Here is a 14,552-nt window from a genome sequence, read left to right as displayed (position 1 = left end):
AATCAAGGAAAGTCACCAGCATCCCGTGCCGTCAGAATTAGCTTGGGTATGAACTGAAATTTCTAGTTTGCATTTATGAATGCATGGCACAAAGTTGGAATCGTTTCTGTTTAGTTGCACACTTACTTTTAGTGAGAAGACGCTCCTCTGTCCAAAATGGGATTACCTGAGTCTTCTAGTTTGTATTTATGGATGCATGGCACAAAGTTGGAATCGTTTCGGTTTAGTTGCACACTTCTTGTAGTAAGAAGACACTCCTCTGACCAAAATGGGATTGCCTGAGTCTGGTATGATTCGTGTGACTTCCTTGTTCCTTCACTGATGACTGATTCAGCGAAAAAAAACATATAGAGGGGGCACCCGGGATCGAACCGGGGACCTCTCGATCTGCAGTCGAATGCTCTACCACTGAGCTATACCCCGGTCACATGTGCTGTCACGATAAATGCAGGTAATAACAATCAAGTCAGTAAATGCTCGTGCACAAGACATAACAGTCTGACCGCATCTGACACCCAGCAAAGCATGCTGGGGCTCACGCCATATCCCCACCTTTCTTCCTGCCACATCGTAGGTCTAGTACATTCACTTGACGGCGACTTAAATACATTGAACGTTTCACAATACATGCCTTGAAGTCTACATATGCACTTTTTCCGCCCTTGGTAGGGTCTAAACTGGATTTAGGACCATATTTTCAATGTGGGTGGAATGCATTTTCCGTGTCCAAACCAATACATAGGACTCTCGCTGACATACTTTATACAGGTGTGTTCAGGCTACCAGCAGTCAGGATGGCCGAGCGGTCTAAGGCGCTGCGTCCAGGTCGCAGTCGGGTTCTCCCGGCGTGGGTTCGAATCCCACTTCTGACAACTCTTTTTGTCCTCTTCAACTGTCACCTGTTTGGTATTGTTTTGTCAATCAAGGAAAGTCACCAGCATCCCGTGCCGTCAGAATTAGCTTGGGTATGAACTGAAATTTCTAGTTTGCATTTATGGATGCATGGCACAAAGTTGGGATCGTTTCTGTTTAGTTGCACACTTACTTTTAGTGAGAAGACGCTCCTCTGTCCAAAATGGGATTACCTGAGTCTTCTAGTTTGTATTTATGGATGCATGGCACAAAGTTGGAATCGTTTCGGTTTAGTTGCACACTTCTTCTAGTAAGAAGACACTCCTCTGACCAAAATGGGATTGCCTGAGTCTGGTATGATTCGTGTGACTTCCTTGTTCCTTCACTGATGACTGATTCAGTGAAAAAAAACATATAGAGGGGGCACCCGGGATCGAACCGGGGACCTCTCGATCTGCAGTCGAATGCTCTACCACTGAGCTATACCCCCGTCACATGTGCTGTCACGATAAATGCAGGTAATAACAATCAAGTCAGTAAATGCTCGTGCACAAGACATAACAGTCTGACCGCATCTGACACCCAGCAAAGCATGCTGGGGCTCACGCCATATCCCCACCTTTCTTCCTGCCACATCGTAGGTCCAGTACATTCACTTGACGGCGACTTAAATACATTGAACGTTTCACAATACATGCCTTGAAGTCTACATATGCACTTTTTCCGCCCTTGGTAGGGTCTAAACTGGATTTAGGACCATATTTTCAATGTGGGTGGAATGCATTTTCCGTGTCCAAACCAATACATAGGACTCTCGCTGATATACTTTATACAGGTGTGTACAGGCTACCAGCAGTCAGGATGGCCGAGCGGTCTAAGGCGCTGCGTTCAGGTCGCAGTCGGGTTCTCCCGGCGTGGGTTCGAATCCCACTTCTGACAACTCTTTTTGTCCTCTTCAACTGTCACCTGTTTGGTATTGTTTTGTCAATCAAGGAAAGTCACCAGCATCCCGTGCCGTCAGAATTAGCTTGGGTATGAACTGAAATTTCTAGTTTGCATTTATGGATGCATGGCACAAAGTTGGAATCGTTTCTGTTTAGTTGCACACTTACTTTTAGTGAGAAGACGCTCCTCTGTCCAAAATGGGATTACCTGAGTCTTCTAGTTTGTATTTATGGATGCATGGCACAAAGTTGGAATCGTTTCGGTTTAGTTGCACACTTCTTCTAGTAAGAAGACACTCCTCTGTCCAAAATGGGATTGCCTGAGTCTGGTATGATTCGTGTGACTTCCTTGTTCCTTCACTGATGACTGATTCAGCGAAAAAAAACATATAGAGGGGGCACCCGGGATCGAACCGGGGACCTCTCGATCTGCAGTCGAATGCTCTACCACTGAGCTATACCCCCGTCACATGTGCTGTCACGATAAATGCAGGTAATAACAATCAAGTCAGTAAATGCTCGTGCACAAGACATAACAGTCTGACCGCATCTGACACCCAGCAAAGCATGCTGGGGCTCACGCCATATCCCCACCTTTCTTCCTGCCACATCGTAGGTCCAGTACATTCACTTGACGGCGACTTAAATACATTGAACGTTTCACAATACATTCCTTGAAGTCTACATATGCACTTTTTCCGCCCTTGGTAGGGTCTAAACTGGATTTAGGACCATATTTTCAATGTGGGTGGAATGCATTTTCCGTGTCCAAACCAATACATAGGACTCTCGCTGATATACTTTATACAGGTGTGTACAGGCTACCAGCAGTCAGGATGGCCGAGCGGTCTAAGGCGCTGCGTTCAGGTCGCAGTCGGGTTCTCCCGGCGTGGGTTCGAATCCCACTTCTGACAACTCTTTTTGTCCTCTTCAACTGTCACCTGTTTGGTATTGTTTTGTCAATCAAGGAAAGTCACCAGCATCCCGTGCCGTCAGAATTAGCTTGGGTATGAACTGAAATTTCTAGTTTGCATTTATGGATGCATGGCACAAAGTTGGAATCGTTTCTGTTTAGTTGCACACTTACTTTTAGTGAGAAGACGCTCCTCTGTCCAAAATGGGATTACCTGAGTCTTCTAGTTTGTATTTATGGATGCATGGCACAAAGTTGGAATCGTTTCGGTTTAGTTGCACACTTCTTCTAGTAAGAAGACACTCCTCTGTCCAAAATGGGATTGCCTGAGTCTGGTATGATTCGTGTGACTTCCTTGTTCCTTCACTGATGACTGATTCAGCGAAAAAAAACATATAGAGGGGGCACCCGGGATCGAACCGGGGACCTCTCGATCTGCAGTCGAATGCTCTACCACTGAGCTATACCCCCGTCACATGTGCTGTCACGATAAATGCAGGTAATAACAATCAAGTCAGTAAATGCTCGTGCACAAGACATAACAGTCTGACCGCATCTGACACCCAGCAAAGCATGCTGGGGCTCACGCCATATCCCCACCTTTCTTCCTGCCACATCGTAGGTCCAGTACATTCACTTGACGGCGACTTAAATACATTGAACGTTTCACAATACATGCCTTGAAGTCTACATATGCACTTTTTCCGCCCTTGGTAGGGTCTAAACTGGATTTAGGACCATATTTTCAATGTGGGTGGAATGCATTTTCCGTGTCCAAACCAATACATAGGACTCTCGCTGATATACTTTATACAGGTGTGTACAGGCTACCAGCAGTCAGGATGGCCGAGCGGTCTAAGGCGCTGCGTTCAGGTCGCAGTCGGGTTCTCCCGGCGTGGGTTCGAATCCCACTTCTGACAACTCTTTTTGTCCTCTTCAACTGTCACCTGTTTGGTATTGTTTTGTCAATCAAGGAAAGTCACCAGCATCCCGTGCCGTCAGAATTAGCTTGGGTATGAACTGAAATTTCTAGTTTGCATTTATGGATGCATGGCACAAAGTTGGAATCGTTTCTGTTTAGTTGCACACTTACTTTTAGTGAGAAGACGCTCCTCTGTCCAAAATGGGATTACCTGAGTCTTCTAGTTTGTATTTATGGATGCATGGCACAAAGTTGGAATCGTTTCGGTTTAGCTGCACACTTCTTCTAGTAAGAAGACACTCCTCTGACCAAAATGGGATTGCCTGAGTCTGGTATGATTCGTGTGACTTAATTGTTCCTTCACTGATGACTGATTCAGCCGAAAAAAACATATAGAGGGGGCACCCGGGATCGAACCGGGGACCTCTCGATCTGCAGTCGAATGCTCTACCACTGAGCTATACCCCCGTCGCATGTGCTGTCACGATAAATGCAGGTAATAACAATCAAGTCAGTAAATGCTCGTGCACAAGACATAACAGTCTGACCGCATCTGACACCCAGCAAAGCATGCTGGGGCTCACGACATATCCCCACCTTTCTTCCTGCCACATCGTAAGTCTAGTACATTCACTTGACGGCGACTTAAATACATTGAACGTTTCACAATACATGCCTTGAAGTCTACATATGCACTTTTTCCGCCCTTGGTAGGGTCTAAACTGGATTTAGGACCATATTTTCAATGTGGGTGGAATGCATTTTCCGTGTCCAAACCAATACATAGGACTCTCGCTGATATACTTTATACAGGTGTGTACAGGCTACCAGCAGTCAGGATGGCCGAGCGGTCTAAGGCGCTGCGTTCAGGTCGCAGTCGGGTTCTCCCGGCGTGGGTTCGAATCCCACTTCTGACAACTCTTTTTGTCCTCTTCAACTGTCACCTGTTTGGTATTGTTTTGTCAATCAAGGAAAGTCACCAGCATCCCGTGCCGTCAGAATTAGCTTGGGTATGAACTGAAATTTCTAGTTTGCATTTATGGATGCATGGCACAAAGTTGGAATCGTTTCTGTTTAGTTGCACACTTACTTTTAGTGAGAAGACGCTCCTCTGTCCAAAATGGGATTACCTGAGTCTTCTAGTTTGTATTTATGGATGCATGGCACAAAGTTGGAATCGTTTCGGTTTAGTTGCACACTTCTTCTAGTAAGAAGACACTCCTCTGACCAAAATGGGATTGCCTGAGTCTGGTATGATTCGTGTGACTTCCTTGTTCCTTCACTGATGACTGATTCAGTGAAAAAAAACATATAGAGGGGGCACCCGGGATCGAACCGGGGACCTCTCGATCTGCAGTCGAATGCTCTACCACTGAGCTATACCCCCGTCACATGTGCTGTCACGATAAATGCAGGTAATAACAATCAAGTCAGTAAATGCTCGTGCACAAGACATAACAGTCTGACCGCATCTGACACCCAGCAAAGCATGCTGGGGCTCACGCCATATCCCCACCTTTCTTCCTGCCACATCGTAGGTCCAGTACATTCACTTGACGGCGACTTAAATACATTGAACGTTTCACAATACATGCCTTGAAGTCTACATATGCACTTTTTCCGCCCTTGGTAGGGTCTAAACTGGATTTAGGACCATATTTTCAATGTGGGTGGAATGCATTTTCCGTGTCCAAACCAATACATAGGACTCTCGCTGATATACTTTATACAGGTGTGTACAGGCTACCAGCAGTCAGGATGGCCGAGCGGTCTAAGGCGCTGCGTTCAGGTCGCAGTCGGGTTCTCCCGGCGTGGGTTCGAATCCCACTTCTGACAACTCTTTATGTCCTCTTCAACTGTCACCTGTTTGGTATTGTTTTGTCAATCAAGGAAAGTCACCAGCATCCCGTGCCGTCAGAATTAGCTTGGGTATGAACTGAAATTTCTAGTTTGCATTTATGGATGCATGGCACAAAGTTGGAATCGTTTCTGTTTAGTTGCACACTTACTTTTAGTGAGAAGACGCTCCTCTGTCCAAAATGGGATTACCTGAGTCTTCTAGTTTGTATTTATGGATGCATGGCACAAAGTTGGAATCGTTTCGGTTTAGTTGCACACTTCTTCTAGTAAGAAGACACTCCTCTGACCAAAATGGGATTGCCTGAGTCTGGTATGATTCGTGTGACTTAATTGTTCCTTCACTGATGACTGATTCAGCGGAAAAAAACATATAGAGGGGGCACCCGGGATCGAACCGGGGACCTCTCGATCTGCAGTCGAATGCTCTACCACTGAGCTATACCCCCGTCGCATGTGCTGTCAGGATAAATGCAGGTAATAACAATCAAGTCAGTAAATGCTCGTGCACAAGACATAACAGTCTGACCGCATCTGACACCCAGCAAAGCATGCTGGGGCTCACGACATATCCCCACCTTTCTTCCTGCCACATCGTAAGTCCAGTACATTCACTTGACGGCGACTTAAATACATTGAACGTTTCACAATACATGCCTTGAAGTCTACATATGCACTTTTTCCGCCCTTGGTAGGGTCTAAACTGGATTTAGGACCATATTTTCAATGTGGGTGGAATGCATTTTCCGTGTCCAAACCAATACATAGGACTCTCGCTGATATACTTTATACAGGTGTGTACAGGCTACCAGCAGTCAGGATGGCCGAGCGGTCTAAGGCGCTGCGTTCAGGTCGCAGTCGGGTTCTCCCGGCGTGGATTCGAATCCCACTTCTGACAACTCTTTTTGTCCTCTTCAACTGTCACCTGTTTGGTATTGTTTTGTCAATCAAGGAAAGTCACCAGCATCCCGTGCCGTCAGAATTAGCTTGGGTATGAACTGAAATTTCTAGTTTGCATTTATGGATGCATGGCACAAAGTTGGAATCGTTTCTGTTTAGTTGCACACTTACTTTTAGTGAGAAGACGCTCCTCTGTCCAAAATGGGATTACCTGAGTCTTCTAGTTTGTATTTATGGATGCATGGCACAAAGTTGGAATCGTTTCGGTTTAGTTGCACACTTCTTCTAGTAAGAAGACACTCCTCTGACCAAAATGGGATTGCCTGAGTCTGGTATGATTCGTGTGACTTCCTTGTTCCTTCACTGATGACTGATTCAGCGAAAAAAAACATATAGAGGGGGCACCCGGGATCGAACCGGGGACCTCTCGATCTGCAGTCGAATGCTCTACCACTGAGCTATACCCCCGTCACATGTGCTGTCACGATAAATGCAGGTAATAACAATCAAGTCAGTAAATGCTCGTGCACAAGACATAACAGTCTGACCGCATCTGACACCCAGCAAAGCATGCTGGGGCTCACGCCATATCCCCACCTTTCTTCCTGCCACATCGTAGGTCCAGTACATTCACTTGACGGCGACTTAAATACATTGAACGTTTCACAATACATGCCTTGAAGTCTACATATGCACTTTTTCCGCCCTTGGTAGGGTCTAAACTGGATTTAGGACCATATTTTCAATGTGGGTGGAATGCATTTTCCGTGTCCAAACCAATACATAGGACTCTCGCTGATATACTTTATACAGGTGTGTACAGGCTACCAGCAGTCAGGATGGCCGAGCGGTCTAAGGCGCTGCGTTCAGGTCGCAGTCGGGTTCTCCCGGCCTGGGTTCGAATCCCACTTCTGACAACTCTTTTTGTCCTCTTCAACTGTCACCTGTTTGGTATTGTTTTGTCAATCAAGGAAAGTCACCAGCATCCCGTGCCGTCAGAATTAGCTTGGGTATGAACTGAAATTTCTAGTTTGCATTTATGGATGCATGGCACAAAGTTGGAATCGTTTCTATTTAGTTGCACACTTACTTTTAGTGAGAAGACGCTCCTCTGTCCAAAATGGGATTACCTGAGTCTTCTAGTTTGTATTTATGGATGCATGGCACAAAGTTGGAATCGTTTCGGTTTAGTTGCACACTTCTTCTAGTAAGAAGACACTCCTCTGACCAAAATGGGATTGCCTGAGTCTGGTATGATTCATGTGACTTCCTTGTTCCTTCACTGATGACTGATTCAGCGAAAAAATACATATAGAGGGGGCACCCGGGATCGAACCGGGGACCTCTCGATCTGCAGTCGAATGCTCTACCACTGAGCTATACCCCCGTCGCATGTGCTGTCACGATAAATGCAGGTAATAACAATCAAGTCAGTAAATGCTCGTGCACAAGACATAACAGTCTGACCGCATCTGACACCCAGCAAAGCATGCTGGGGCTCACGCCATATCCCCACCTTTCTTCCTGCCACATCGTAAGTCCAGTACATTCACTTGACGGCGACTTAAATACATTGAACGTTTCACAATACATGCCTTGAAGTCTACATATGCACTTTTTCCGCCCTTGGTAGGGTCTAAACTGGATTTAGGACCATATTTTCAATGTGGGTGGAATGCATTTTCCGTGTCCAAACCAATACATAGGACTCTCGCTGATATACTTTATACAGGTGTGTACAGGCTACCAGCAGTCAGGATGGCCGAGTGGTCTAAGGCGCTGCGTTCAGGTCGCAGTCGGGTTCTCCCGGCGTGGGTTCGAATCCCACTTCTGACAACTCTTTTCGTCCTCTTCAACTGTCACCTGTTTGGTATTGTTTTGTCAATCAAGGAAAGTCACCAGCATCCCGTGCCGTCAGAATTAGCTTGGGTATGAACTGAAATTTCTAGTTTGCATTTATGGATGCATGGCACAAAGTTGGAATCGTTTCTGTTTAGTTGCACACTTACTTTTAGTGAGAAGACGCTCCTCTGTCCAAAATGGGATTACCTGAGTCTTCTAGTTTGTATTTATGGATGCATGGCACAAAGTTGGAATCGTTTCGGTTTAGTTGCACACTTCTTCTAGTAAGAAGACACTCCTCTGACCAAAATGGGATTGCCTGAGTCTGGTATGATTCGTGTGACTTCCTTGTTCCTTCACTGATGACTGATTCAGCGAAAAAAAACATATAGAGGGGGCACCCGGGATCGAACCGGGGACCTCTCGATCTGCAGTCGAATGCTCTACCACTGAGCTATACCCCCGTCGCATGTGCTGTCACGATAAATGCAGGTAATAACAATCAAGTCAGTAAATGCTCGTGCACAAGACATAACAGTCTGACCGCATCTGACACCCAGCAAAGCATGCTGGGGCTCACGACATATCCCCACCTTTCTTCCTGCCACATCGTAAGTCCAGTGTATTCACTTGACGGCGACGTAAATACATTAAACGTTTCACAATACATTCCTTGAAGTCTACATATGCACTTTTTCCGCCCTTGGTAGGGTCTAAACTGGATTTAGGACCATATTTTCAATGTGGGTGGAATGCATTTTCCGTGTCCAAACCAATACATAGGACTCTCGCTGATATACTTTATACAGGTGTGTACAGGCTACCAGCAGTCAGGATGGCCGAGCGGTCTAAGGCGCTGCGTTCAGGTCGCAGTCGGGTTCTCCCGGCCTGGGTTCGAATCCCACTTCTGACAACTCTTTTCGTCCTCTTCAACTGTCACCTGTTTGGTATTGTTTTGTCAATCAAGGAAAGTCACCAGCATCCCGTGCCGTCAGAATTAGCTTGGGTATGAACTGAAATTTCTAGTTTGCATTTATGGATGCATGGCACAAAGTTGGAATCGTTTCTGTTTAGTTGCACACTTACTTTTAGTGAGAAGACGCTCCTCTGTCCAAAATGGGATTACCTGAGTCTTCTAGTTTGTATTTATGGATGCATGGCACAAAGTTGGAATCGTTTCGGTTTAGTTGCACACTTCTTCTAGTAAGAAGACACTCCTCTGACCAAAATGGGATTGCCTGAGTCTGGTATGATTCGTGTGACTTCCTTGTTCCTTCACTGATGACTGATTCAGCGAAAAAAAACATATAGAGGGGGCACCCGGGATCGAACCGGGGACCTCTCGATCTGCAGTCGAATGCTCTACCACTGAGCTATACCCCCGTCGCATGTGCTGTCAGGATAAATGCAGGTAATAACAATCAAGTCAGTAAATGCTCGTGCACAAGACATAACAGTCTGACCGCATCTGACACCCAGCAAAGCATGCTGGGGCTCACGCCATATCCCCACCTTTCTTCCTGCCACATCGTAAGTCCAGTACATTCACTTGACGGCGACTTAAATACATTGAACGTTTCACAATACATGCCTTGAAGTCTACATATGCACTTTTTCCGCCCTTGGTAGGGTCTAAACTGGATTTAGGACCATATTTTCAATGTGGGTGGAATGCATTTTCCGTGTCCAAACCAATACATAGGACTCTCGCTGATATACTTCAAACAGGTGTGTACAGGCTACCAGCAGTCAGGATGGCCGAGCGGTCTAAGGCGCTGCGTTCAGGTCGCAGTCGGGTTCTCCCGGCGTGGGTTCGAATCCCACTTCTGACAACTCTTTTCGTCCTCTTCAACTGTCACCTGTTTGGTATTGTTTTGTCAATCAAGGAAAGTCACCAGCATCCCGTGCCGTCAGAATTAGCTTGGGTATGAACTGAAATTTCTAGTTTGCATTTATGGATGCATGGCACAAAGTTGGAATCGTTTCTGTTTAGTTGCACACTTACTTTTAGTGAGAAGACGCTCCTCTGTCCAAAATGGGATTACCTGAGTCTTCTAGTTTGTATTTATGGATGCATGGCACAAAGTTGGAATCGTTTCGGTTTAGTTGCACACTTCTTCTAGTAAGAAGACACTCCTCTGACCAAAATGGGATTGCCTGAGTCTGGTATGATTCGTGTGACTTCCTTGTTCCTTCACTGATGACTGATTCAGCGAAAAAAAACATATAGAGGGGGCACCCGGGATCGAACCGGGGACCTCTCGATCTGCAGTCGAATGCTCTACCACTGAGCTATACCCCCGTCGCATGTGCTGTCACGATAAATGCAGGTAATAACAATCAAGTCAGTAAATGCTCGTGCACAAGACATAACAGTCTGACCGCATCTGACACCCAGCAAAGCATGCTGGGGCTCACGACATATCCCCACCTTTCTTCCTGCCACATCGTAAGTCCAGTGTATTCACTTGACGGCGACGTAAATACATTGAACGTTTCACAATACATGCCTTGAAGTCTACATATGCACTTTTTCCGCCCTTGGTAGGGTCTAAACTGGATTTAGGACCATATTTTCAATGTGGGTGGAATGCATTTTCCGTGTCCAAACCAATACATAGGACTCTCGCTGATATACTTTATACAGGTGTGTACAGGCTACCAGCAGTCAGGATGGCCGAGCGGTCTAAGGCGCTGCGTTCAGGTCGCAGTCGGGTTCTCCCGGCCTGGGTTCGAATCCCACTTCTGACAACTCTTTTCGTCCTCTTCAACTGTCACCTGTTTGGTATTGTTTTGTCAATCAAGGAAAGTCACCAGCATCCCGTGCCGTCAGAATTAGCTTGGGTATGAACTGAAATTTCTAGTTTGCATTTATGGATGCATGGCACAAAGTTGGAATCGTTTCTGTTTAGTTGCACACTTACTTTTAGTGAGAAGACGCTCCTCTGTCCAAAATGGGATTACCTGAGTCTTCTAGTTTGTATTTATGGATGCATGGCACAAAGTTGGAATCGTTTCGGTTTAGTTGCACACTTCTTCTAGTAAGAAGACGCTCCTCTGACCAAAATGGGATTGCCTGAGTCTGGTATGATTCGTGTGACTTCCTTGTTCCTTCACTGATGACTGATTCAGCGAAAAAAAACATATAGAGGGGGCACCCGGGATCGAACCGGGGACCTCTCGATCTGCAGTCGAATGCTCTACCACTGAGCTATACCCCCGTCGCATGTGCTGTCACGATAAATGCAGGTAATAACAATCAAGTCAGTAAATGCTCGTGCACAAGACATAACAGTCTGACCGCATCTGACACCCAGCAAAGCATGCTGGGGCTCACGCCATATCCCCACCTTTCTTCCTGCCACATCGTAAGTCCAGTACATTCACTTGACGGCGACTTAAATACATTGAACGTTTCACAATACATGCCTTGAAGTCTACATATGCACTTTTTCCGCCCTTGGTAGGGTCTAAACTGGATTTAGGACCATATTTTCAATGTGGGTGGAATGCATTTTCCGTGTCCAAACCAATACATAGGACTCTCGCTGATATACTTTATACAGGTGTGTACAGGCTACCAGCAGTCAGGATGGCCGAGCGGTCTAAGGCGCTGCGTTCAGGTCGCAGTCGGGTTCTCCCGGCCTGTGTTCGAATCCCACTTCTGACAACTCTTTTTGTCCTCTTCAACTGTCACCTGTTTGGTATTGTTTTGTCAATCAAGGAAAGTCACCAGCATCCTGTGCCGTCAGAATTAGCTTGGGTATGAACTGAAATTTCTAGTTTGCATTTATGGATGCATGGCACAAAGTTGGAATCGTTTCTATTTAGTTGCACACTTACTTTTAGTGAGAAGACGCTCCTCTGTCCAAAATGGGATTACCTGAGTCTTCTAGTTTGTATTTATGGATGCATGGCACAAAGTTGGAATCGTTTCGGTTTAGTTGCACACTTCTTCTAGTAAGAAGACACTCCTCTGACCAAAATGGGATTGCCTGAGTCTGGTATGATTCGTGTGACTTCCTTGTTCCTTCACTGATGACTGATTCAGCGAAAAAAAACATATAGAGGGGGCACCCGGGATCGAACCGGGGACCTCTCGATCTGCAGTCGAATGCTCTACCACTGAGCTATACCCCCGTCGCATGTGCTGTCACGATAAATGCAGGTAATAACAATCAAGTCAGTAAATGCTCGTGCACAAGACATAACAGTCTGACCGCATCTGACACCCAGCAAAGCATGCTGGGGCTCTCGCCATATCCCCACCTTTCTTCCTCCCACATTGTAGGTCTAGTACATTCGGGTTCTCGCAGTCGGGTTCTCCCGGCGTGGGTTCGAATCCCACTTCTGACAACTCTTTTTGTCCTCTTCAACTGTCACCTGTTTGGTATTGTTTTGTCAATCAAAGAAAGTCACCAGCATCCCGTGCCGTCAGAATTAGCTTGGGTATGAACTGAAATTTCTAGTTTGCATTTATGAATGCATGGCACAAAGTTGGAATCGTTTCTTTTTAGTTGCACACTTACTTTTAGTGAGAAGACGCTCCTCTGTCCAAAATGGGATTACCTGAGTCTTCTAGTTTGTATTTATGGATGCATGGCACAAAGTTGGAATCGTTTCGGTTTAGTTGCACACTTCTTCTAGTAAGAAGACACTCCTCTGACCAAAATGGGATTGCCTGAGTCTGGTATGATTCGTGTGACTTCCTTGTTCCTTCACTGATGACTGATTCAGCGAAAAAAAACATATAGAGGCTGCACCCGGGATCGAACCAGGGACCTCTCGATCTGCAGTCGAATGCTCTACCACTGAGCTATACCCCCGTCGCATGTGCTGTCAGGATAAATGCAGGTAATAACAATCAAGTCAGTAAATGCTCGTGCACAAGACATAACAGTCTGACCGCATCTGACACCCAGCAAAGCATGCTGGGGCTCACGCCATATCCCCACCTTTCTTCCTGCCACATCGTAAGTCCAGTACATTCACTTGACGGCGACTTAAATACATTGAACGTTTCACAATACATGCCTTGAAGTCTACATATGCACTTTTTCCGCCCTTAGTAGGGTCTAAACTGGATTTAGGACCATATTTTCAATGTGGGTGGAATGCAATTTCCGTGTCCAAACCAATACATAGGACTCTCGCTGATATACTTTATACAGGTGTGTACAGGCTACCAGCAGTCAGGATGGCCGAGCGGTCTAAGGCGCTGCGTTCAGGTCGCAGTCGGGTTCTCCCGGCGTGGGTTCGAATCCCACTTCTGACAACTCTTTTCGTCCTCTTCAACTGTCACCTGTTTGGTATTGTTTTGTCAATCAAGGAAAGTCACCAGCATCCCGTGCCGTCAGAATTAGCTTGGGTATGAACTGAAATTTCTAGTTTGCATTTATGGATGCATGGCACAAAGTTGGAATCGTTTCTGTTTAGTTGCACACTTACTTTTAGTGAGAAGACGCTCCTCTGTCCAAAATGGGATTACCTGAGTCTTCTAGTTTGTATTTATGGATGCATGGCACAAAGTTGGAATCGTTTCGGTTTAGTTGCACACTTCTTCTAGTAAGAAGACACTCCTCTGACCAAAATGGGATTGCCTGAGTCTGGTATGATTCGTGTGACTTCCTTGTTCCTTCACTGATGACTGATTCAGCGAAAAAAAACATATAGAGGGGGCACCCGGGATCGAACCGGGGACCTCTCGATCTGCAGTCGAATGCTCTACCACTGAGCTATACCCCCGTCGCATGTGCTGTCAGGATAAATGCAGGTAATAACAATCAAGTCAGTAAATGCTCGTGCACAAGACATAACAGTCTGACCGCATCTGACACCCAGCAAAGCATGCTGGGGCTCACGACATATCCCCACCTTTCTTCCTGCCACATCGTAAGTCCAGTACATTCACTTGACGGCGACTTAAATACATTGAACGTTTCACAATACATGCCTTGAAGTCTACATATGCACTTTTTCCGCCCTTGGTAGGGTCTAAACTGGATTTAGGACCATATTTTCAATGTGGGTGGAATGCATTTTCCGTGTCCAAACCAATACATAGGACTCTCGCTGATATACTTTATACAGGTGTGTACAGGCTACCAGCAGTCAGGATGGCCGAGCGGTCTAAGGCGCTGCGTTCAGGTCGCAGTCGGGTTCTCCCGGCCTGTGTTCGAATCCCACTTCTGACAACTCTTTTTGTCCTCTTCAACTGTCACCTGTTTGGTATTGTTTTGTCAATCAAGGAAAGTCACCAGCATCCTGTGCCGTCAGAATTAGCTTGGGTATGAACTGAAATTTCTAGTTTGCATTTATGGAT

At 46.0% G+C, this 14,552-nt stretch overlaps 31 non-coding genes across 31 annotated transcripts; 15 read left to right on the top strand and 16 right to left on the bottom strand.

Annotated features, from left to right (window-relative positions):
• Positions 1-351: 351 nt before the first annotated feature.
• Trnac-gca (transfer RNA cysteine (anticodon GCA)) lies at positions 352-423 on the bottom strand. The gene has a single exon. It is a non-coding gene; the product is annotated as a tRNA-Cys (tRNA).
• A 365-nt stretch (positions 424-788) lies between these two features.
• On the top strand, positions 789-872 carry Trnal-cag (transfer RNA leucine (anticodon CAG)). Its single transcript has one exon. It is a non-coding gene; the product is annotated as a tRNA-Leu (tRNA).
• Positions 873-1,270: 398 nt separating this feature from the next.
• On the bottom strand, positions 1,271-1,342 carry Trnac-gca (transfer RNA cysteine (anticodon GCA)). The gene has a single exon. It is a non-coding gene; the product is annotated as a tRNA-Cys (tRNA).
• A 365-nt stretch (positions 1,343-1,707) lies between these two features.
• Positions 1,708-1,791, top strand: Trnal-cag (transfer RNA leucine (anticodon CAG)). The gene has a single exon. It is a non-coding gene; the product is annotated as a tRNA-Leu (tRNA).
• Positions 1,792-2,189: 398 nt separating this feature from the next.
• On the bottom strand, positions 2,190-2,261 carry Trnac-gca (transfer RNA cysteine (anticodon GCA)). The gene has a single exon. It is a non-coding gene; the product is annotated as a tRNA-Cys (tRNA).
• A 365-nt stretch (positions 2,262-2,626) lies between these two features.
• On the top strand, positions 2,627-2,710 carry Trnal-cag (transfer RNA leucine (anticodon CAG)). The gene has a single exon. It is a non-coding gene; the product is annotated as a tRNA-Leu (tRNA).
• A 398-nt stretch (positions 2,711-3,108) lies between these two features.
• On the bottom strand, positions 3,109-3,180 carry Trnac-gca (transfer RNA cysteine (anticodon GCA)). Its single transcript has one exon. It is a non-coding gene; the product is annotated as a tRNA-Cys (tRNA).
• A 365-nt stretch (positions 3,181-3,545) lies between these two features.
• On the top strand, positions 3,546-3,629 carry Trnal-cag (transfer RNA leucine (anticodon CAG)). The gene has a single exon. It is a non-coding gene; the product is annotated as a tRNA-Leu (tRNA).
• Positions 3,630-4,027: 398 nt separating this feature from the next.
• Trnac-gca (transfer RNA cysteine (anticodon GCA)) lies at positions 4,028-4,099 on the bottom strand. Its single transcript has one exon. It is a non-coding gene; the product is annotated as a tRNA-Cys (tRNA).
• A 365-nt stretch (positions 4,100-4,464) lies between these two features.
• Trnal-cag (transfer RNA leucine (anticodon CAG)) lies at positions 4,465-4,548 on the top strand. Its single transcript has one exon. It is a non-coding gene; the product is annotated as a tRNA-Leu (tRNA).
• Positions 4,549-4,946: 398 nt separating this feature from the next.
• Positions 4,947-5,018, bottom strand: Trnac-gca (transfer RNA cysteine (anticodon GCA)). The gene has a single exon. It is a non-coding gene; the product is annotated as a tRNA-Cys (tRNA).
• Positions 5,019-5,383: 365 nt separating this feature from the next.
• Positions 5,384-5,467, top strand: Trnal-cag (transfer RNA leucine (anticodon CAG)). The gene has a single exon. It is a non-coding gene; the product is annotated as a tRNA-Leu (tRNA).
• Positions 5,468-5,865: 398 nt separating this feature from the next.
• Trnac-gca (transfer RNA cysteine (anticodon GCA)) lies at positions 5,866-5,937 on the bottom strand. The gene has a single exon. It is a non-coding gene; the product is annotated as a tRNA-Cys (tRNA).
• A 365-nt stretch (positions 5,938-6,302) lies between these two features.
• On the top strand, positions 6,303-6,386 carry Trnal-cag (transfer RNA leucine (anticodon CAG)). Its single transcript has one exon. It is a non-coding gene; the product is annotated as a tRNA-Leu (tRNA).
• A 398-nt stretch (positions 6,387-6,784) lies between these two features.
• On the bottom strand, positions 6,785-6,856 carry Trnac-gca (transfer RNA cysteine (anticodon GCA)). Its single transcript has one exon. It is a non-coding gene; the product is annotated as a tRNA-Cys (tRNA).
• Positions 6,857-7,221: 365 nt separating this feature from the next.
• Positions 7,222-7,305, top strand: Trnal-cag (transfer RNA leucine (anticodon CAG)). The gene has a single exon. It is a non-coding gene; the product is annotated as a tRNA-Leu (tRNA).
• Positions 7,306-7,703: 398 nt separating this feature from the next.
• On the bottom strand, positions 7,704-7,775 carry Trnac-gca (transfer RNA cysteine (anticodon GCA)). The gene has a single exon. It is a non-coding gene; the product is annotated as a tRNA-Cys (tRNA).
• A 365-nt stretch (positions 7,776-8,140) lies between these two features.
• On the top strand, positions 8,141-8,224 carry Trnal-cag (transfer RNA leucine (anticodon CAG)). The gene has a single exon. It is a non-coding gene; the product is annotated as a tRNA-Leu (tRNA).
• A 398-nt stretch (positions 8,225-8,622) lies between these two features.
• Positions 8,623-8,694, bottom strand: Trnac-gca (transfer RNA cysteine (anticodon GCA)). Its single transcript has one exon. It is a non-coding gene; the product is annotated as a tRNA-Cys (tRNA).
• Positions 8,695-9,059: 365 nt separating this feature from the next.
• Trnal-cag (transfer RNA leucine (anticodon CAG)) lies at positions 9,060-9,143 on the top strand. Its single transcript has one exon. It is a non-coding gene; the product is annotated as a tRNA-Leu (tRNA).
• Positions 9,144-9,541: 398 nt separating this feature from the next.
• Positions 9,542-9,613, bottom strand: Trnac-gca (transfer RNA cysteine (anticodon GCA)). Its single transcript has one exon. It is a non-coding gene; the product is annotated as a tRNA-Cys (tRNA).
• Positions 9,614-9,978: 365 nt separating this feature from the next.
• Trnal-cag (transfer RNA leucine (anticodon CAG)) lies at positions 9,979-10,062 on the top strand. The gene has a single exon. It is a non-coding gene; the product is annotated as a tRNA-Leu (tRNA).
• A 398-nt stretch (positions 10,063-10,460) lies between these two features.
• Positions 10,461-10,532, bottom strand: Trnac-gca (transfer RNA cysteine (anticodon GCA)). The gene has a single exon. It is a non-coding gene; the product is annotated as a tRNA-Cys (tRNA).
• Positions 10,533-10,897: 365 nt separating this feature from the next.
• Trnal-cag (transfer RNA leucine (anticodon CAG)) lies at positions 10,898-10,981 on the top strand. Its single transcript has one exon. It is a non-coding gene; the product is annotated as a tRNA-Leu (tRNA).
• A 398-nt stretch (positions 10,982-11,379) lies between these two features.
• Trnac-gca (transfer RNA cysteine (anticodon GCA)) lies at positions 11,380-11,451 on the bottom strand. Its single transcript has one exon. It is a non-coding gene; the product is annotated as a tRNA-Cys (tRNA).
• A 365-nt stretch (positions 11,452-11,816) lies between these two features.
• On the top strand, positions 11,817-11,900 carry Trnal-cag (transfer RNA leucine (anticodon CAG)). Its single transcript has one exon. It is a non-coding gene; the product is annotated as a tRNA-Leu (tRNA).
• A 398-nt stretch (positions 11,901-12,298) lies between these two features.
• Trnac-gca (transfer RNA cysteine (anticodon GCA)) lies at positions 12,299-12,370 on the bottom strand. Its single transcript has one exon. It is a non-coding gene; the product is annotated as a tRNA-Cys (tRNA).
• Positions 12,371-12,984: 614 nt separating this feature from the next.
• On the bottom strand, positions 12,985-13,056 carry Trnac-gca (transfer RNA cysteine (anticodon GCA)). The gene has a single exon. It is a non-coding gene; the product is annotated as a tRNA-Cys (tRNA).
• A 365-nt stretch (positions 13,057-13,421) lies between these two features.
• Positions 13,422-13,505, top strand: Trnal-cag (transfer RNA leucine (anticodon CAG)). The gene has a single exon. It is a non-coding gene; the product is annotated as a tRNA-Leu (tRNA).
• A 398-nt stretch (positions 13,506-13,903) lies between these two features.
• On the bottom strand, positions 13,904-13,975 carry Trnac-gca (transfer RNA cysteine (anticodon GCA)). The gene has a single exon. It is a non-coding gene; the product is annotated as a tRNA-Cys (tRNA).
• A 365-nt stretch (positions 13,976-14,340) lies between these two features.
• On the top strand, positions 14,341-14,424 carry Trnal-cag (transfer RNA leucine (anticodon CAG)). Its single transcript has one exon. It is a non-coding gene; the product is annotated as a tRNA-Leu (tRNA).
• The last annotated feature ends 128 nt before the right edge of the window (positions 14,425-14,552 follow it).

This window comes from Haliotis asinina, chromosome 6 (genome assembly GCF_037392515.1).
Source record: "Haliotis asinina isolate JCU_RB_2024 chromosome 6, JCU_Hal_asi_v2, whole genome shotgun sequence".
NCBI classification, from domain to species: Eukaryota; Metazoa; Mollusca; class Gastropoda; order Lepetellida; family Haliotidae; genus Haliotis; species Haliotis asinina.
Note: the sequence above shows the minus strand (reverse complement) of the source record. Positions and strands in the feature narration are given on the sequence as shown.